Source organism: Lemur catta, chromosome 25 (assembly GCF_020740605.2).
Source record: "Lemur catta isolate mLemCat1 chromosome 25, mLemCat1.pri, whole genome shotgun sequence".
NCBI classification, from domain to species: Eukaryota; Metazoa; Chordata; class Mammalia; order Primates; family Lemuridae; genus Lemur; species Lemur catta.
The window spans coordinates 1,562,925-1,584,309 of NC_059152.1; the positions used below are offsets into that span (position 1 = coordinate 1,562,925).

General features: G+C 48.0%; 1 long non-coding RNA gene across 2 annotated transcripts; it reads left to right on the forward strand.

Annotated features, from left to right (window-relative positions):
- Nucleotides 1–27: 27 nt before the first annotated feature.
- LOC123627514 lies at nucleotides 28–11,684 on the forward strand. Of its 2 annotated transcripts, none has more exons than XR_006731318.1 (3): nucleotides 28–543; nucleotides 9,022–9,165; nucleotides 11,496–11,684. It is a non-coding gene; the product is annotated as an uncharacterized LOC123627514 (long non-coding RNA). The 2 variants fall into 2 exon arrangements; XR_006731317.1 differs by lacking the exon at nucleotides 11,496–11,684 and adding an exon at nucleotides 9,789–10,412.
- The last annotated feature ends 9,701 nt before the right edge of the window (nucleotides 11,685–21,385 follow it).

The window sequence follows — 21,385 nt, forward strand, 5'->3', positions numbered from 1 at the left end:
TGGAGCCGTGCGGGGCCCGGGCCGAGGCCGGGGGCGCGCGGGGCCGAGCGCTCGCAGGCCCGGGGAGGCGCTGGCCCCCGTCGGCCCGCTCCGTGGCGACCCCGGCTGGAGCTGGCATTCACAGCCGCCTCGGTTTGGGGTGGAAAAACTCGGATTTCCACGGCCGGGTGCCACACACGGTGGTCGAACCCGGGGCCGGCCCAGGAGGTTTGGGATCACGCGCAGGTGGGACTCCGCGCCCCCCCTGCGAAGCCGAGCTGGTCCAGGAGCGAATCCGATGGGGACGGGAAGCCACGAAAAGGCTGTGAGTGTGCGGAGAAGGGGAGGGACTTGGCCGCTGGGGCTTCGTCTTTTTTAGCCCTTGCCCGGCGCCTCCTCCCTCCAACTGCCTCTTGGGTCAGTGCCCAGTTGAGGAGCAGAGACATAGACCAAACAGTTGCCTCCAAAACACGCATCCTACGGAGAATTCGGGCTCCAGTTCGGATCCGGGCTTGAAGTTTTTGCTTGACGTGTGAGGCTTCCGTGTCATCATGACTTACCAATGTAGGTGGATGTAGAAAGGCAGTGACAAAAACTAGGCTGAATCTTGATCGCTGGCAAATGTGCTACATTGCCCGCAAGCAATTATTTACATGCATGTGGTTGATAGCATACACACCTGGTAAGTACGAACGTTTTCTCAGAAATCTAAAAGATCTTTCCCTGAAGTAGTTTCTCTGTGGGGAAAAAAAAAATAACATAGACCTAACTAATACATCTTGAGTCTCTGAAATGTACAACATGAATAACTCAAAGTAATTTTGAGGCCTTTGGAGACAGTCATTTCTAAATTTGGAAATATAAAAAAAAATGATGCGGATGAGAAATTAGGAAAGAATCTTGAGCTTTATTGATCCTTAGGCTGAAAGAAGGAAGACCAGTGCAGGATCTTACAGAGATTTAGCTTTGTAGTTCTCCTTCCTTAAATGTGTTTCCAGGTGGCAGCTGTAATTGCAAGGTGACTCACATGGGATGTTTATGTTCACCTGAGTGAACAGCCCTGAGTTGTAGCTGAGGTTCACAGGGCACTGTTCCTGTATCCAGCAGAGCCTGAATTACTAGATAGTTAACACTTTCAGAGATCCCTGTTTGTGTATTAACTTTAGACAACCTTATTATTCAAGGTGGTGTTATTGTTCAGGCACAATGTAATTTCTGCAGAATAATTTATTAGGCCCATAGCAGCATTGAGGACTTGCTTCTGAGTAAAGTCTATAGCTTTTGTAAAGGAAACAATCAATCACTTAGTGGTAGCTACAGACAAGGCTCGCACTGCATTGATAAAAGGAAAAGGAAAAAGAAATTGGATTCCATTGCTGCCTAAACTCAAAACATATATCCCTTGCTTTTCTACTTTGTAGGTAGCTAACACTACTCTTATTAGAATTCTGAATTTATGAACCAATTTTTCTCCTGTACTAAAACACAGCTTCAGAACCTGTTATCTGAACTCTGGGTCTTTTCAGAGCCAGGTATCAAGTCCACTTGCAGATGAATAATTCTGAAATGCCACTCTACACACTCAGACACCTTCAATAACATTGTATTATCTGCAGGAGAAAATCTAGATTCTGGCTAGGCACAGTGCTTCGTGCCTATAATCCCAGCTTTTTGGGAAACTGAGGCGGGAGGATTGCTTGAGGCCAGCAAGTTTGAGACCAGTCTGAGCAAGAGAGCCAGACCCCATCTCTATGAAAAATAGAAAAATTAGCTGGACCTGGTGGCGCACTCTTGTAGTTCCCAGCTACTCAGGAGGCTGAAGCAGGAGGATCGCTTGAGCCCTTGAGTTTGAGGCTGCAGTGAACTATGCTGACACCACTGCGCTTTGGCCCTCGTGACAGAATAAGACACTGTTTAAATGAATGAATAAAAAAAGTTCTGTCTTGCTCTCCATAGATTGGTCTCAGTCTTTCTTTTTGGCTTTATCTATTACTGTTCCTCTCAAGCCCATCGCTATACTGTCCCCCAAATGTACTGGGCTCATTTCTTCTTAGGATGCTTTGACCATACTCTTCTATCTTTTCTCCCCCTGTCTGATTCCAACCTTTCAAGACTCAGCTCATTTTGAACCTCCACAGGGGAGCCTTTCCTGAATTCCATCCTCCTGTCCCTCACTGTGAGTATAATTTATTAAGCCCCTCAATCTTGAAGGCTGCTTGTTTTTTGTTGTTGTTATTCTTAAATAGAGATGAAGTCTCACTCTTGCTCAGGCTGGTGTCGAACTCCTGGGCTTATGCGATCTTCTTGCCTTGGCCTGCCAGAGTGCTAGGATTACAGGTATGAGCCTTGGCTATATAAATGACAACTAGTACTGTCCAAGGCAAAATCTTAGCTGTAAAAATTAAGTGCCACTATATTTTAAAAAGCTGACACCGTGTGGGTGTTTATAATAAAACATAAAACCAAATTTTCACAAGTCTTTGTGAAACCAGTCGAGACGGTAATTCTGCTGTCAAGATGTAAGTTTGGCACATCAACCTGGTACTTAGCAACAACAATATTCCATTTATTAAATTTTTGTTAGGAAGAGATAGTTTTCAGGATCTCAGGTGTCCCTGGGGAGAGATATATTAATATTTATATTTGCATCTTCAGCTTCATTCCTAGCTTGTTTTTGTTTAGGATTCTAAAACTGGCAAGCTGGACATGTTGAACTTGGGTAGGCTTAGGAGGATTCAGGACAGCACAGTTCCTGGGTCCGAGTGTTCGGTCAGCTGATTGATCCTGGGCAAGTCATCTTACTTTGCCGACCCTCAGTTATGTCATCTTGAAGTGGGGACAATGACGCTAGCCCACGTGCCTGAGAGGCTTGATGTGTGGGTCTAATGAAATCACAAATATAACAAATATTTGGAAAAGTAATATGTTGAAATATTTCAAAATAATCTTTGTTTATTATTTTTTGAGACAGAGTCTCGCTCTGTCACCCTGGCTAGAATGCCGTGGTGTCAGCCTAGCTCCCAGCAACCTCAAACTCCTGGGCTCAAGCGATCCTCCTGCGTCAGCCTCCCGAGTAGCTGGGACTACAGGCATGCACCACCATGCCCGGCTAATTTTTTTTTTTCTATATACTTTTAGTTGTCCAGATAATTTCTTTCTATTTTTTTAGTAGAGACGGGGTCTCGCTCTTGCTCAGGCTGGTCTCAAACTCCTGAGCTCAAAACGATCGCCCGCCTCGGCCTCCCAGAGTGCTAGGATGACAGGTGTGAGCCACTGCGCCCGGCCTTCAAAATAAAATTTAAATCCTCCACCATTTAGAAAGGATTTCAGGCAGTTAAATGTAAAGATATAAATTTGTTTTATTATTGAAATTTTTTTTTCTTTTTTTTTTTTTTTTTTTGAGACAGAGTCTCGCTTTGTTGCCCGGGTTAGAGTGAGTGCCGTGGCGTCAGCCTAGCTCACAGCAACCTCAAACTCCTGGGCTTAAGCGATCCTCCTGCCTCAGCCTCCCGAGTAGCTGGGACTACAGGCATGCACCACCAGGTCCGGCTAATTTTTTCTATATATATTTTTAGTTGTCCAGATAATTTTTCATTTCTATTTTTAGTAGAGACGGGGGGTCTCGCTCAGGCTGGTCTTGAACTCTCAACCTCGAGCGATCCTCCTGCCTCGGCCTCCCAGAGGGCTAGGATGACAGGCGTGAGCCACCGCGCCGGCCCATTACTGAAATTTCTGAGCTGGACTCCGCCACTCGGCTGCATCCTCCAGTGCTCTAGCGGGCAGCTCTGCATGCCGTGGTCTTCCGCGAGTGGGGTGACGGGCACAGTCATCCAGCGGTTTCGCCTGCAGTTCCGTGCGTGTCTGTGCAGTGCTTGCTTATTTTCCGTTTCTGCAAACATTCCGTGCATGCCGTGGGCATTGAGTGCACTTCTGTAAGCAGGGGTAGGGGTGGCACACCGGGGAGATTAAATGCCAAGACAGGACTGCTGCTTTGCCGTGGGAACCTTTGCAGCCGGAAGTGAACAGGTAGACGTAGCCACCTTCCTCTCAGCTGGAAGGATCCTTTTCTCAGCAGCCATCTCGAGCTGCCCCTGAGGCCCATTTGGCACAAATAACAATGTCTCGGGAAATTTTCTGGAGGAACTGAAATGAACCACAGAAAGCAGATTGTTCTTTTCCCACCGTACAGCTGGGATAGACCGCTTGAGTAGCTTGGGTTTGCTGCACTGACTTTGTGGTAGGGTCACATTAAAAACAACACATGTGACGCTAAGCTGTGGGTGCAAAGACAGTCACTGAAGCTTTATTTGAAGAGCAAAAAGAAAGTGGTAATCACCATGTGCCGATGTGGACGTAGTGCCAAGATAAGCTATTAAGTGAAAAATGCGTGTTACGAAACAGTGCATAATATGGTTCATTTTGGTAAATAAGTGGAGATATATCTATTTATACATTATTTTCTCTGGTGGAACAGAAAACCATAAACAGTGGTTTGTGTTTGGTTGGATAGACTGGGACAGTGAGGAGGGAAGTTCTTATTTATTTTTCATTTTATACTGTTTTTCAGTGTTTCAATTTTCTAACTATAGTGTACGTGTTTTTTTTTAAGTGTCAACAGGGATTATTGAGTCATTAAGATTAGACAATGTTGCCACCTTTTTTTGTATTAATGTTATACTTTTAAAGCACTCATGTTTTTAAATGAACACTCAAAAACCGTCAAAATATTCATGAGAACTTAATCATGATGACAACAAGCCTGACAAAGCAATGGTATACAGGTGTCTTGGACATTAAATATATTGGTTTTTCTAAAATCTCCTCCTTTCTGTTCCCCGTGCCTCCTGTATTCTCAGACTGCTGTCTCTGCGTACACACACCCCATCTCTCATTTGGTTAAATTCATCTGGGGAATAAAGGGCAAAAAGACATTCCTATTTATTAAGTTTGAAAAGTAGATTAATAATTGATACCCCTGGGAGTCCCTGCATGGACTGTAGACAACAGGCCCTTTGGTCAGTCTTCCTTCTTTTCAGTTTCAGATGTGCCGCTCATCCTTTGGCATCATGAAAATCATCAATAATAATGGTAAAATACAATTGTGACTGTTAACAGACACATTGTAATTATCATGAGAAAATAAGTTTTCTGAGTAAGGATATGCAGCCCCTATGGAGGTCATAAACCCATGATTAGACATTTAAAACTGAAAAATTTTAAAGACTACAATAGGTTAGTTGTTTATAAAGTTTCAAAAATTGTTGAAAGGGATCTTTAAACTTCCTCAGCTAATTATTTTGATTTTAAGACTGTGCTCTTTACTAAATAATAATAAATGTAAAAGCGAACATGAAACATCATTATCGCCTAAATTTTAAAGAAGGTTTGTTGAATGTGAGGCCGTGGGCGCCAGTGACTCACAGCAGAGCAGAACAGGAGCTGTGAGCTTCCTGTGGCCGGAGGAGGGGGCTTGGCTAACTCAGAACTAACAGAGTTTAGAGATTTGTTGGTTCCCTTCCTGCTAATGCGGTTTGTATCTTCACACGTAAGAGTAGCCTTTCTCTGTACATTTATGAAAAGTAAGGATCTCCACTTTCCTGGTGTACCTATGACCTCTTATCTCAGAAAGTTCTTTTCTCTATCCCCAAATTACTATTATTTTTTTTGGAGACAGGGTCTTGCTCTGTCATCCAGGCTGGAGTGCAGTGGTGCGATCATAGCTCACCGCAGCCTCAAAACACTCCTGGGCTCAAGTGAAATGATCCTCCTGCCTCAGTCTCCCGTGTAGCTAGGTCTGCAGGCCTGTACCACCACACCCAGCTAATTTTTAAATCTTTGTAGGTATTGGGTCTCACTGTCTTACCCAAGCTGGTCTTGAACTTGCTGGCCTCAAGCCATCCTCCTGCCTCAGCCTCCCAAAGGGTATGTGACCCACTGCACCCCAGCCTGTCCCCAAATGATTGACAAGTACTATGGAGTAGAAATAGATGCGTCCTTAGGAATTCCAACAACATTGTTCTTTTCATTTTATTTCCTAGTGCCCACTTGTTCCATTCGTATCCTTTCTTTCCTGGGGTGGCCTACATCCGCAGCAGGCATCACAATAATGAAATAATTGTGAGAGCTAACACTTAGCGCTGTGGACCAGATGCTGTTCTAAGTGCTTTACATAGACCGCCGTGCTATCTCCATTTTCCCATCAGCCACATGAGGCCTGTACTTTTATGGGTACCGTTTTACAGGTGATAAACTGAGGCACGGAGAACCATATAGCTGGCGTGTGCCAGAGCTGGGTGCACAGGCTTCCGAATTTTCAGCGATGGCTCATGTTAGAGTCTGAAAAGTAACCATCGTTTAAATTCCTCAGGGGTTAAAAGAAGAGAACAAGTCCTGTAAATTAATTTTTGAACTTTTCCCTTTTTATGTATATGAAACGTTGGCCCCTCACCTTTGAAGCCTGTATCAATTCATTAGCCTAATTAGCAGTAGGTAAGTGAGCCCACGAGGAACACTAAAAGGTTTTCTTTCCTCCAAAAGCTACCACAGGGCGGGGGACTGAAAGCTCCTTGTCAAGGATATAGAGTTCATCTCTTCAAGAAGTCCTTGTTGAAACAAAGGTCCTGCCTGGCAGGGATAGCACACGAAGCCAGGCGTGACCTGGGGATCTGTTCATCAGTTTCGGACACTTCACCTTGAAATGGCAAAGGCGGGCAAGAAGGAATGAGTGAACGTTCCTTCCCTGTGAGCTAGGAAAGCTCGCAGACCCGGAGGGCTTTCTGAGAGACACACGAAGTCAGGAGGCCCTGGCCAGGGTTATTTTTACAGCCTCCTATATCTACCTAATGAGTTTCTAAACTGTGTAGGCCTGTAGTAGTCTAGGATCCTGGGATAAGAAAGAGCCAGACTTGCTGTGTACAGGAATTCACACCTGATTCCTTTACTCCATCGAGCAGCGCAAGCCAGGTCGGCTGGCAGAGGAAGCCGCAGATAACTAACACACAGATGAGACTAGATACTGTAGCATACGCTTAATATCTAGGGACGAGACGGGAAAGGTCAGCTCAGGGCGGCTACAGGAGCTTCTTTTAAGAGTCTACCGTTTTAGGAAGGGCAATCAGGCTTCTTGGAGACCTTACATCAGCATGCGCCCCAAAGAATACGGATAAATGGTTGCTTCGCTATATCTAGGTTCTTAATAATGTTTCATGTTTCGCAGCTTCTCTGAGAGTGGGCACGCTGTTACCCGTGCCGGTCAGTATGCAGTGTGGATTGGGTTCTCCTCTGTTTCAGAGACTTTGCTTGATAATGGGGGAATGGCAAAGATGATTTAATTTTTTTGTTTGTGTGTTGAACAAAAGGGTCTTGCTCTGTCGCCCAGGCTGGAGTGTGGTGGCTCAGTCTTAATGCACTGTAACCTCAAACTCCTGGGCACAAGCTATCCTCCTGCCTCAGCCTCCCCAGTAGCTGGGACTAGAGGCGTGTGCCACCATGCCTGGCTAATTATTTTTTGTTTTATGTAGAGATGGGGTCTTGCAGTGTTGCCCAGGCTGGCCTCAAAGTCCTGGCCTCAAGTGATCCTACCCCCTTGGCCTCCCAAAGTGCTGGGATTGTAGGCATGAGCCACTGTGCCTAGGCTCAAGATGATTTCTTGAGGTCCCTATAGCCTAGGGGTTCAAGGTTTATGGGATTTGCATGGTTACTGTATAATCTTATTCAACTAATTTAGGTAGGGTAGAAGAGAGGATCATAAATAGCCAAAAAGTATAAAACCTTGGACTTGCTGTAGCTTTTTAAAAAGTTTTATTGGCCAGGCATAGTGGCTTATATGTAGGTGTGTCTATATATACATATTTTGCCATTGGATGTCCCCCATTTTCGGGGTGGGGCACAGAGTCTTGTTTTGCCTCCCAGACTAGAGTGCAGTAATGTCATCATAGCTCACAGCAACCTCAAACTCCTGGGCTCAAGCTATCCTCCTGCCTCAGCCTCCCGAGTAGCTGGGACTACAGGTGTGCGCCACCACGCCCAGCTAATTTTTCTATTTTTAGTAGAGACGGCGTCTTGCTCTTGCTCAGACTGGTCTCCCACTCCTGACCTCGAGCGATCCTCCTGCCTTGGCCTACCAGAGTGCTGGGATCACAGGTGTGAGCCACCGCGCCCGGCCTGGTGTTTCATTCTTTTTAAAAAATGAATCAGACTTAAGTTCTCCCTTCAGAAGAACCGGGTAGAAGGGGACTCCAGAAGTCTATTTAGGGGAGGAGGGAAGGAGTTTCCCAAGCAGAACTCATCCTAGGGGAGGTAGAGCCAGGTGGGACCCAACTGACCCTGTGACAAAGCCCTGGGGGAGGGAGACCACGTGGAGTCGGTCACCCATTTGTCTTCTAGCCTGGGTGCCTATAGATTCACGTCTCGCCTCCATCGTTTGGAGGATGGTATAACAAGGCAGGGCTGCGAGTAAAAATGTATAGAACTGTGTTAGTCAGGGTCCTCTAGACAGACCAATAGAACAAGGCTAGGCATGCTGGCTCACGCCTGTAATCCTAGCACTCTGGGAGGCCGGGGCAGGAGGATCACTTGAGCCCAGGAGTTTGAGGCTGCTGTGAGCTAGGCTAACACCACGGCACTCTAGCCCAGGCAACACAGCGAGACTCTGTCTCAAAAAAAAAGAAAAAAAAGGACCAATAGGATAGATATAGACGTATAGATGTGTGATATGAGAGGGGATTTATTAGGGGAATTGGCTCACATGATTATGGAGGCTGAGAAATCCCACAACAGGGCATCTGTAGGCTGCAGACCTGGTAGCGGGACTCAGGGACTCAGTCTAAGTCCGAAAGCCTCAGAACCAGGGAAGCGGACAGTGTACTCCTCCATCCGAGGCTGGGGCCTGAGAACCCGGGGGCTGCTGGTGTAACCCCTGGAGTCCCAAAGCCAGAGAGCCCTGCCTGGAGCTCTGACGTCTACAGGCAGGCGGGGGAGAGTGTCTCCCAGCTCCAGGAGAGACCAAGGAAATCCTTCTCTCTGTTGTTTTGTTCTGCTCAGCCTGGTGCCAGCCCACACTGAGGGTGGGTCTTCCCCGCTCTGTGCACTGACTCACACGCTGGAAACGCCCGGACAGACACACCCAGACGTGATGCTTCACCAGTTCTCCAGCCAAGTCGGCACCTAAAATTAACCATCGCAGTGGTAATTTCAGAAAACACTGAGCATGAGCTGTACTGCTTTGTTACCCCTTTGATATCATGTTACAGAAGGAGGGCATTGTCCCCTACCTTACAATAGACCTGTGGCTTGGGTACCTTATGGCAGGACCTAGCAGAGGCGTCCCCGGGGCCAGCAGGAGCAGTGACAGCAGGAATAGCAGCTCACGTTTGTCGGGTACCTGCTGTGTGCTAGGCACTATTCTGAGTACTTTAAAAGTACTGGGCACGGTGGCTCATGCCTGTAATCCTAGCACTTCGGGAGGTGGAGGTGGGATGATTGCTTGAGGCCGGAAGTTTGAGACCAGCCTAGGCAAAATGGCCAGACCACTTCCCTACAAAAAATAAGAAAAATGAGCCGGGCATGGTGGCCTATACCTATAGTCCCAGCTACTCGGGAGGCTGAGGCAGGAGGATTGCCTGAGCCCAGGAGTTTGAGGTTGCAGTGAGCCACTGCACTCCAGCCCGGGCAATAGAGTGAGACCCTGTGCCCTTTCCAAAAAATTTAAATTAAAAAAATAGAGTATAAAAATATCAACTCATTTAATCATCACAACCACCCCCATGGGGTAGGTTAGATAATATTGTTATTCTTTTCTTTTCCCAAAGGCAGGAACTGAGGCACAGAAAGGCTAAATAACCTGCCCGAGGTCACACAGCTCGTCCGTGGCAAAGCTGGGATTCAAACCCAGGCTGGCCGGCTCTGGAGACCATGCTTTCTGCATGCTTTCTTGGGGCTCCTGGAACCCACGATCTCCTTTTAGACTTGCTGCTTTTGTCGTGATGTTTCTCAAATGCCTCGCCTGCCACCCGCTTCTCACCCTTGTTCTTTTGACCAACGCTTACCTTCCCTTGGAGATTACCCTCATACTCCTCTTGAGTAGGAGGCTGAGTATGCTTCTACAAGCATTTCTCTTACCACATCGATCGCACAAATGCCCGTCCTCCCCGGTAGACAGGAGGGTCCTTGAAGGAAGATCTTACTCCTCCTCATGTTCCTAGTACACCACAGGCCCTGTGCAGATACTTGCTGAGTGAATTCTTCCATCCATCCAACTGTCCACTCATTCTTTCAACTGATTATTTTTTGAGCACTTGCTATATGGAAGACATTGTTCTAAGTGCCAGAAATGTACAGTGAATAAGACACAAAATCCTTATTTCCATGGAATTTATTTTATTATTTTTTAAATTTTTATTTATTTATTTATTTTCGAGACAGAGTCTGGCTCTGTTGCCCGGGCTAGAGTGCCATGGCGTCAGCCTAGCTCACAGCAACCTCAAACTCCTGGGCTCAAGCGATCCTCCTGCATCAGCCTCCCGAGTAGCTGGGACTACAGGGATGCGCCACCATGCCCGGCTAATTTTTTTCTATATATTTTTAGTTGTCCGGCTAATTTCTTTCTATTTTTAGTAGAGACTGGGTCTCGCTCTTGCTCAGGCTGGTCTCGAACTCCTGACCTCGAGCGATCCTCCTGCCTCGGCCTCCCAGAGTGCTGGGATTACAGGCGTGAGCCACCGCGCCCGGCCTCTATGAAATTTATATTCCTATAAACTTACATAAACTTATATTCTAGTCTTATGTCTTCTAGGGAAGACGGACAAAAACAAAGAAATGGGAAATGTATCAGGCCCTGTGAAGTGCTAGGCAGAGAATTAAAATGGAGTCACGTGACACACCGCATAGGTCACATGACTCTAGCCTTGCGAGTGGATGGTCAGGGCGGGCCTCTCTGAGCGGTCCCGTTGAGGCTGAGACCCGAATGAACTGCTTTCACAAAGACCAGGATACAGAGCATTCCAGGCAGAGGGAGCAGATGATAGGAAGGCCTTAGGGTGAGAAGGAGCCGACCTGCAGAATAAACACCCTGGTTAGCCAAAGCCAGGGCAGTGGAAGGAGGCAGGGAGGATGGCGCCTCTCAGGGCGACAGAACTGCAGAGACGGCTCGCAGCTGGTTTGGGAGCCAGAGGTAAATCGTTCTTCAAAACGTGCTGGATATTATTGGCAGCTGCTGCTGGCAAAGTAAAAAGGTCCCGTTGTTCGTGTCTGATGCGAGAAAGGACTCACGGGCACAGAGGATGGTCACCCACTCCCCGCGTTGCCGGGAGCCCAGCTACCTGCGCCGAGGTAGGGAAGGAGCCGCCCAGTAAGAATTCACCCGGGTTTCCAATTGTCTCTGGGCCTTCAGGTTGCCCGAGGCACACAATTAATAGAACCACAAGAATGCGAACACTTTCATTGGCTCCGAAATGTGCTTATTTCAACCACACAGTGGGAAAAGGCCCTGAATTTACCCCTTCCTCATTATTTTCCAGCTTGATATGTTTTATTTCCTTCCTGTGCTTCCTGAAAAACAAAGGGCCGAATCTAAAACCCCGTGTTTGTGTGTGTGTGTGCGTGTGCTTTTGTGCAAGGCAAAGCCACGTGCTTGTCTACACACGTGGGCTGCAGCTGAGGGTTGTGCAACCAGAGCTGTCCCTGGTGCATTTGGCTGCAGCAGGAGGCCGCGGGGGGCGTGGAGGTGCCAGAGCTCATGGCAGGTAGGCTGAGCTCTCACTCGCAGAGCAAGAGTTGAGGCTCAGGGTGGCCTGTTGGGAAGCTTCGTACTGACTCAGAATTGTTCCCTTGGGGGCCTGGGGTTGGGTCAAAAGACCCAAGAGAGTTCTGTTTCATAGAGGGGGACTCTCTGCCACCCTCACGACCGACTGGAGACCCACAGTTTTTATTCTCCCCCGTCGGTGGGGGGGTGTCGTAAAGGAGATCTGGTCTGATAAAAGTGCTCACGTTCCTGTGGTTGTGTTAACTGAGTATCGTGGCCACAGCAAGGCCACGTCTAGACAACGTGAGACCAACTTCTGTAGCATAATGATCATGTCTCCATTAAAAGGGGGCTATATTTCAGAAAGAAATAGATATTTTAAAAAAGTAAAATGTTTCAGCCGGGCACAGTGGCTCACACTTGTAATCCCAGCGCTTTGGGAGGCTGAGGCAGAAGGATCACTTGAGGCCAGGAGTTTGAGGTTACAATGAGCTATGATAGTGCCACTGCACTCCAGCCTGGACAACAGAGCGACACTGGGTCTCTGAAAGAAAGGAAAAAAAAAAATAGTAAAGTGTTTCAGGGTCAAAACAGCTCAAGATGATATTGTGAAACAAATCTATTTGGTACCAACAGGCATTGACGGTTGCAACTTTTGTGCTAAACTCTAACACCATAGTCAGAAGAAATTTGGATATGTCTGTGAAGTTGTGGTATACCTTTGACAAATTTTAAAAAATTAAAAAGAAATTTTTTAGAGACAGGGTCTTGCTGTATTGCCCAGGCTGTAGCTATTCACAGGTGCAATCAAAGTGTACTACAGCCTCAACCTCCTGAGCTCAAGCGACCCTCCTGCCTCAGCCTCCTTAGTGGCTGGGGCTGCAGGTGTGTGCCACCGTGCCCAGCTACTCTGACAAGTTTTGAAAGAAGATTTTCACAGCACGGAGAGGAGAAGAGAAGTGAAATAAAGAGAACTGGGACCCTCGGTTCCCCCCATCCGTTCAACAGAGCTATTAAAACCTGAGGTCAGTTTGTTTGGACACTGGGTCACGGCGTCCAAAACCCTGTGCATTGAGAATCTCTTCGTGTTAACTGTAGGCAGGAGCATCTCGAACGGTGCTAGTGTGGTCCGATCTCGGCAGCACAGCGGCTGGGGAAGTCGGAACTGAAGGCTCCTCTGCCGTTTGCTGAAATAACAGTGAAATTGCTTGAAAGAAATGCACTGTATGCTTCTGAGAAATAAATTACCATATAAGCAACACCCCAAATGTTCCACCCTCATGGTTCCTTGAACAAAAGGTGCCATGCTTTGTCCACCCAATATTGTGACTAGTACTATTTACAGGCTGATTTCTATTTCTGAGGTTTTTTTCCCCCCGGATCTCTGCTTCTAGCTATCCTTTGACTCTGCTGATATTTCTTTTGCAAAGCCAGGAGGCTCTGCAAGGTTAAAAATAATTCAGCTGTATTGTGTGGAACATAATTGATACGTTGTGAGCTATCTACAGGGCAGAGGAACCGGTTCTCTCTTGTTTCCATTGGTGTCGTCTGTTTACTTTGCCGGTGCCGTCCCCGAAGCTTGGCCCGAGAGATCTGGTGAGGAATGTTTCCTCCGCAGTTTCGACAGGCACGGCTATTCGGCTATTCGTCACGGCCTCGGAAGCTGCCTGGCTACAGGTGAGGAAGGCCGTCCTCATGGCAGGGGTAATTATGGCCAGTAACCTGTCTGAGCTTTCAGCTTGGCCTCCCTCTGCACCCAAGCCCGTGTCTGATGCAGGAACTCTTCTGTTGCTGTGTGCTCACATCCCTGATTTCCTTACCTGCTTTCTGGAAGGGGATCAGCCTCTGGTACTGGAGAAGAAACTGGAGATTCTCCATCAGGCCTGAGCCTGGCTGAGGGCAGGGTTTGGAGGTGGAATCTCTTGTGGCAGGAGGATTAAGTAGAGGGAGGAATCATTGTCATTAGGATACCAGACACATGACAAAACCTAACACGACGCCCACCTCCCCTCTGACTCACCTACCCCGAGTGTGATTAACCTGGAGGGGTTGGTGGCAAGCAGGGACAGTGGGGTTACATGCCAATAAACCCATCACAAGCTGAACGTATCATTAAGCTGCAAATGCATTTAATATACCTAACTTACTGAACATCCTAGCTGAGCCTAGCCTGCCTTAAATGTGCTCAGAACACTTCGCGTTGGCCTAATGTTGGGCAAAATCATGAATACAAAGCCTATTTGATCCAAGTGTCGAATAGCTCATGCAGTTTGTTAAATATTCTGCTGAAAGCGAAAAACTGCATGGTTGTATGGGCACTCCCGTGCGGTTTCTACCAAATGTGTGTTGTTTTCACACCATCGTAAAGCCGAAACACTAAGTCGAACCATTGTAGGTCGAGGACCCTCCGTATTTGATTCAGTGAGGTGGGGGCCTGAACCCTCCCTCCCCCTCCCCTCCCGACCCGGTTAACCCTCCGTTTCCGGAGGCCCCAGAAGCCTGGAGATCACAAGATACACACTGACCGGTGAGGTCGGTCTTGGCCTTGTGAAACTTATCATTCGCATGGCCTAATGAAGCAGAACTTGTGACTGAGAGCAAGATGTTTCAGAAGTTTGGAATGCTCTTGGACTTAACCCGGGATTTTGGAAGGTCCAGGATTGTCAACGAGTCACCAAACAGTGACTTCAATGCCCAGAGGGTAGGCCTGTCATTAACCCCGGCTCCTCCTCGAGGTAGACAACCCAGAGCAGATTAGGGTGGTGCCGGATGGTGCCTACCCTGGGCTCAGTCTGACCCTCCCCAGGGAGAACATTCCATCCAAATGATTGGGGACATAATGTGGACAGACGATCAAAGATTCTTTCTGTTCTGGGCCTCCTATATGTCATAGGATGATGGGAGGAAAATCTCAGTCGCCGTATCTGTGTTGCCCACATTAAAGCGACAGTTACTATACCAGTCACAGTAAATGAATGTAGATCCCAGTATAAACATTGTTTCACCCCTTTTTATTTTTATACGAAGCATTTGGCTTGTCCCTCCTGTTTAAAGCATCAAACATAATGCACTGTCATATTTGAGTATGAATGGCACCAATGTTTTAATGATAACTGGCATTTTTATTACGTGTTTAGCACCACATGTGTGTCATTTTAAATTATGTGTATAGCATTTAAAGTGTACAGTAACTAAAATAATTACTGTTGCTTCATGTGGCCCATATAGGACGTGCCAGTTGAGCAGATGTGGTCATTCGGCTCACAACAGCAGCCACCTGAATGTGTCAGAAATCACGGAAATCACAAGTCTCCAGTGGGACTGAAACAGGTGTACCATTGTCCGGAAGTGGGGAACTCTTCTGCCCCCTCCGCACTCCCCCTGCCCGCTCCCATGAGCTTGGCATCCTTCTGTGTAGTGAAGTTCCATCCAGAGAAAGTCCCGTACGGAATGGGTCTGACCCCGTCTGGTCTCCTTCCCCAGCCCCACGGCCCAGAGATGAGACGTGGTCCCAGGAACAGCCAGACAGGTGCCAGCTAGGACGTGTAAGGATTCTCCTTCCTTCCTGCCACTCTCCGGCTGTGCCCTCCTAGGGACGAGGTTGGCTTCCTCTGGAGCCACTCGGGCCGTCCTGGGCCCTCTTTGCACACGGCTGTGTCGTAACTGCTGCAGCGTCCCCCGTCTGCCAGCACAGAGCTTGGCCACCCGAGCAGGTACAGGAGGGGGCTGGCCACGGGCCTCCCCGAGTCCTCCCCGGTGAGTGGACGCCACGAGAGCTGGGCATGTGGCACCAGCCAGCCGGAGCAGCGAGGCCTCCTCGCCGAGGCCCCTGCCCGTGGAGGCCGAGCCGTGCAACCACCCCTGGACGTCAGCCTGGAAGTTATAAAGGGACCTGCCCCTCCCCCTGCGCCCGGCTCGGAGGTCGAGTGTTTCTAGGTCAGCAGCAGAAGACACGGCCGGGTCAGGCCCGGCAGAGGAAGCGTGTCTGAGAGTCAGGTAGGAGATGGGGAAGAGGCAGTGCGGTTAAAGGCTCGATAGGAAGAGCTCCTACGGACACGACTGGATTCTCCCTTAGAAACAGGGATGGCTGTGGCCGAACCCTCCTCCTCTGTGTCCTCCCACCTTTTTTCTGGTCTCCCGAGAGCAGAGGAGCGATGGCTCTGGCTTCAAAAAGCAGCCTTGCAGCTGCAGCAGGGCCACCTCTGCCCAGCGTGTTTTGCATTTCCGATGTAAAATTTAACAGCACTTTAAGAGATTTTCTGAAGATCAAAGTGTACCCAACTGGATGGGAATCTCTGGTCTGAGAATTTAATTTTTTTTTTTTCTTGCAGCTCCTCTTGCTCCCTCCCCCTTAACCCTAAGTGGCTGAAATATTGGGCCAAAGGGCCAAACAATCCTGTCGAGGGAGGAATCTCACCGTCTCCGTCCAGCGGGGAACTGTTTCCCTTCTTGTAACTTTCCAGTGGTAATTTGGGGACAACTATTGATAACTCTGACACCTGGTGGTTATTTCGAAAACTGCACTCTGGAAGAATTGAACGTCCACTGCTAACATTTTCTTTTTCTTTTTTTTTTGTCCTTTTTAAAAGTTAAATTTTTCCTGCAGCTGTGAAGCAGAACATAAAAAGAAAGAAAGAAAGAAAAAAGGAAAAGAAAAAAAAAGTTAAATTTTTTTTTTTCCTGTAGATCTCCTCTGTGGTCAAACTTTTATCATTTTTAGTTGTGTTTTTCCACTTCTAATTTCAAGGTAAATATTTTATAAATCAGTAGCATTATTCATTGAATTATTTATGAATAAAATTCATGCAAGTGCATTCAACAGAACACACGTGGGTAGAAAATTTCTGAAAGATACACCAGAGACTATGTATGTTGATTCCCCAGGGAGCTCAGCTAGGTGTGGGGAGGGAGGGGACTTCTTTTACTTCATACCCGTGAGTTCTCTCTGAAATCTATTTTAAACGAAAAGAAGGTATTACTTTAATAATTATAAACTACCCAGGTTAAGCACCGCACTGGGCAGGGGGCCCAGAAGTCCAGGACATTCCCCTGCGGGCCCCTCCCCTCTCCTGGTTTTGTGTCCAGGGGCCTCTGGCGCTGGGGGGCGTTTTGAGGGGGGCACAGCTGGCCTCACTCTGGTCTCACCGCCGAGGGTGGCGGAGGAGCCCAGAGCTGGGTCCAGATGGCCCTGGGGGCTCGTGCGGTCACAGCGCTGAAGCTGAAAGCAGTTCCCAGCTCCCTGCGTGGCCGGTCGGTATTGACGCTCCAGGGGTGGGCTGCCCGCTTCCTGAGGTCGTGTCCCTCGTGCCTCCCAGGTGTGAGGCCACCAGGAGCCGCTGGCACAAGGCTTGGCCAGGCGGAGGCTCCCCAGGTCCCGACACCAGCGAGCAGTGCTGGGTGCGGACATGGCCGGGGTTGGGGGCAAGAGGGCCAGGCCTGACCAAAGCCAGCCCCCTGGGACTGCTTGTCTGTGCCCCTTGCTGCGAGAGTCCAGCATTTCCCCCCCTGCTGAACGGGCCCCCTCACGTCCCGCTGCTCCTGATGACAACGGGCCCCGCTCACTTGGGTGGGTTTGCTGAGACCTTCGCACTTCTCAGCTGTGTGTGCAGGGACAGCAAACACTCTTCCGGGTCCGCTCCACCCATCGGCGCAGGTCACCGCGGTCGCCCCGAAACACTGGGGAGCCCGGTGTGCTCAGAGGAGGATGCAGGTTCTCAGGGGCAGAGCTTCGGTGGGGTCCCCAGTGCCTGTCTGGGCCACAGCGGGGAGAGGCCCTGTCTGCACTGGTCTTGCGGAACATAGCGGGGACCAGAACATAGAGGGGACCAGGACATAGGGGGGACCAGAACATAGGGGAGACCAGAACACAGGAGGGGAGCCCTTTTGCAGCAAATTTTAAGGGCAAGGGAAATCTTGCCACCGAACCCAATTACGTGGCCCTTACTTACACCCAGAGGCCCTGTTTCAGCTCCAGCGATCCACTCTGCTAGGGAGCGAGCGCCCTCCAGGGTGCAGGACAGCCTGAGTGCCACCCCAGGCTGCTTCCTCTGACCCCAAACAGCCAGACACCTGCCCTCCTGGTGGCGAGGGGTCCGCCTCTCCCTCTCTGGCAGCCTGGCTTTCATCTCCCAGAGCAACCAGGGCACCCCCACCCGCCTCCCCCCTTCCGCCCTCCCACCGCTCAGATCAAAGGCCTGCAGCAGACAGCATGTGACCTTGAGGATGGATGTCACATGCTGGAGGAAACAGAAGAAGGCAGCCTCCGGTGACTGCCCAGAGCTGCCAGAACAGTTCCTGACTGTTTACTCCCGGCCTTCGGGAAAGTGAAGAGAACATGAAAACTGCCGGGGTTGTCTGTTCCCTGCAGCTGAGGCCAATTATAACAGATAGTGTGACTCCGAGTGATACCAAAGCCTTTTCCTGTTCCCGTCTACGCTGCGGCAAAGGGACAAATATTGCCTAATGAAGAACAGAAATAATCCAGCTGGAATCTCTGGTGGGGCATTCCTTGCGGTGGAACTCTGGGCCCAGAGTAAAGGAGATGTTTGTGCTGTCTTTCTTCTTAGAATTCTCGAATTTGAGGTCCCTCCTGTGGGGGTGGCTGAAGCTGGAGTTTCATAAGCACATTCGGGGTCTTTGAGCTTCTGTTTAAACACGGAGGTGGGGTGAGGAGGGGGATCGGAGGGGAGCCTGGTGCCTCTGTAAACGCGCTCCTGAGCTCAGACAGCAGGGCCGGGCGGGCCCTGGTTTCAGTTCCCCGCAACACACCCTGGACTGGGGGGAGGAGGGGTGTGAGAGCCACGTGACCTGTATCTTTCTTGATCTTGGAGTCATTTTTTTAAAATAGCCTTATCGAGGTGTAATTGACATACAATGCACTGTGCATATTTAAAGCGGATACTTTGATAAGTTTTGCCATATGTTTACTTCTGTGAAACTACCGCCACAGCCAACGGAAGGATCATACCCATCACCCCCAAAACTTTACTCTGGCCCCTCTTAATCCACCACCCTCCCCCGGCAACCACCGAACCGCTTGCTGTCACTGTGGGTTAGTGTGAATTTTGTTAAGTTTTCTATGAATGGCATCATACAGCACGTACTCTCTTTTTGTCTGTCTGCTTTCAGCATAATTTTTTTTTTAAGGTTCATCTCTCTTGTTGCGTGTGTCAGTTCATTCCTTTTTGGTGCTGAATGACATTCCGTCGTGTGGGTGTGCCGCGTCGTACGGTTCATCCATTCACCTGTCCACGGACACTGGATCACTGCCAGTTTTGGGCTGTTAAAATAAGGTGCTCTGAGCATTTGTGTACAGGCCTTTGTGTTACTCCTGAGTCTGTGTCTGGGAGTAGAATGGCTGGGTAATATGGTAGGTGCATGCTTAACTTTCTTTTCTAACCAGATATTTTTACTACACACTTACCCTTGATTCATTGTATATGATTTATTTATTTACTTACTTATTTTTGAGACAGAGTCTCACTTTGTTGCCCGGGCTAGAGTGCCGTGGCGTCAGCCTCGCTCACAGCAACCTCAAACTCCTGGGCTCAAGTGATCCTCCTGCCTCAGCCTCCCGAGTAGCTGGGACTACAGGCATGCACCACCATGCCCGGCTAATTTTTTCTGTGTATGTTTAGTTGTCCAGCTAATTTCTTTCTATTTTTTTAGTAGAGACGAGGTCTCGCTCTTGCTCAGGCTGGTCTCGAACTCCTGAGCTCTAGTGATCTTCCCGCCTCGGCCTCCCAGCGTGCTAGGATTACAGGCGTGAGCCACCACGCCCGGCCTTCACTTACAGTGATTTAAAAATTTCTTTAAGGTGCCTTTATCAAGATTTTAATTTAACATACCATAAAATTCACCCATTTACAGGGTACGCAATTTAATGGTTTTTAGTATATTCACAAAGTTGTGTAACCAACACCACAATCTGAATTTAGAACATTTCATCCCAAAAGAAACCCCATAGGCATTGGCAATCATTTCCCATTCCCTCCTCCCAGCCCCTCGCTGTGGGCCACTAATAATGTACTTTCTTGTCTACATATGTGCCTATTCTGGACGTACCGTATAAATGGAATCTATGGTTCTTTGTGGCTGGCAAACTTTCACAAAGTGGCTGTACAATTTCACTTTGCCACCAACAGTGTATGAGAGTCGTAGTTCTTCCACATCCTTGTCAACACTTGGGATGCTCAGTCTTTTTAATTTTAGCCATTCTGATAGGTATGGGATAGTAGTGGTATCTCACTGTAGTTTTAATTTGCATTTTCCTGATGCATCTTTTCATGTGATTATTTACCCTCTCTAGATCTTTTTTGGTGAAGTGTCTGATGTGTTTGGTGAAAATAATTTTGTTAAAATCCTTTGCCCATTTTTAAAATCGGGTTGTTTTCTTCTTATAAATTTTCAAGAGCTCTTTATTCATGTAAATATAAGTCTTTTATCAGATATGTGCTTCACAAAGATTTTCTCTCAGCTTATGGGTTGTTTTCGTTCTCTTAGGATTATTGTTTGAAGATACTTGTAAGAACCTTTGAAAATTTAAACTATTAAATTTTGGTGAAGTCCACTTTGTAATTTTTTTATGGGTCATGCTTTTGGTGTCATATCTGAGTAATCCTTGCCCCAAGGACTGAAAAATTTTCACCAATGTTTTCTTCTAGAAGTTTTATAGTTTTAGGTTGTATATTTAGGCCAGTGCTCCATTTTAAGCTAATTTTTATGTATGATGCAAGGTGTGGATCAGAGTTCATTTTTTTGCATATTGCTATCCAATTGTTCCAGCACTATTTGTTGAAAAGATTGTCCTTTCTCCGCTGGGTTGCCTTGGCACTTTGTAAAAAATTTGCTGTCCATTTATGTATGGATCCACTTCTGAATTTCCTATTCTGTTTTATTCGTCTATTTGCCTTATTTATACCAAACCACACTGTTTGGGTTCCTGTAGCTTTTAAATAAATCTCGAAGTCAGGTAGTGCGAATCTTCCAGTTTTGTTCTACTTTTTCAAAGTTGTTTTGGCTACTCTAAGTTCTTTGCATTCTCATATAAAGTTTATTTTATTTTTTTTGAGATGGGGTTTTGCTTTGTCACCCAGGCTGGAGTGCACTGGCACCATCATAGCTCACTGCAGCCTCAAACTCCGGGGCTCAAGCAATCCTCCTGCCTCAGCTTTCCGTGTAGCTGGGTCTATAGGCACATGCCACCACACCAGGCTAATTTTTGTTAGAAATAGGATCTCGTTATGTTGTCCAGTCTCGAACTCCTGGCCTCAAACAATCCTCTCGCCTCAGCCTCCCAGGTTGCTCGGATTACAGGCATTAGCCCCAGTTCCCAGCTTCAAGTAAATTTTAAAATCAGGCCAGCCTCGATGGCTCATTCCTGTAATCTGGGAGGCCTAGGGGAGGATCACTTGAGGTCAGGAGTTTGAGACCAGCCTGAGCAAGAGCGAGGCCTTGTCTCTACTAAAAAATAGAAATCATTAGCTAGGAACTACTAAAAATAGAAAAAATTAGCCAGGCATGGTAGTGTTCGTCTGTAGTCCCAGCTACTCGGGAGGCTGAGGCAGGAGGATCACTTGAGCCCAGGAGTTTGAGGTTGCTGTGAGCTAGGCTGATGCCACGGCACTCTATCCTGGGCAACAGAGTGAGACTCTGTCTCAAAAATAA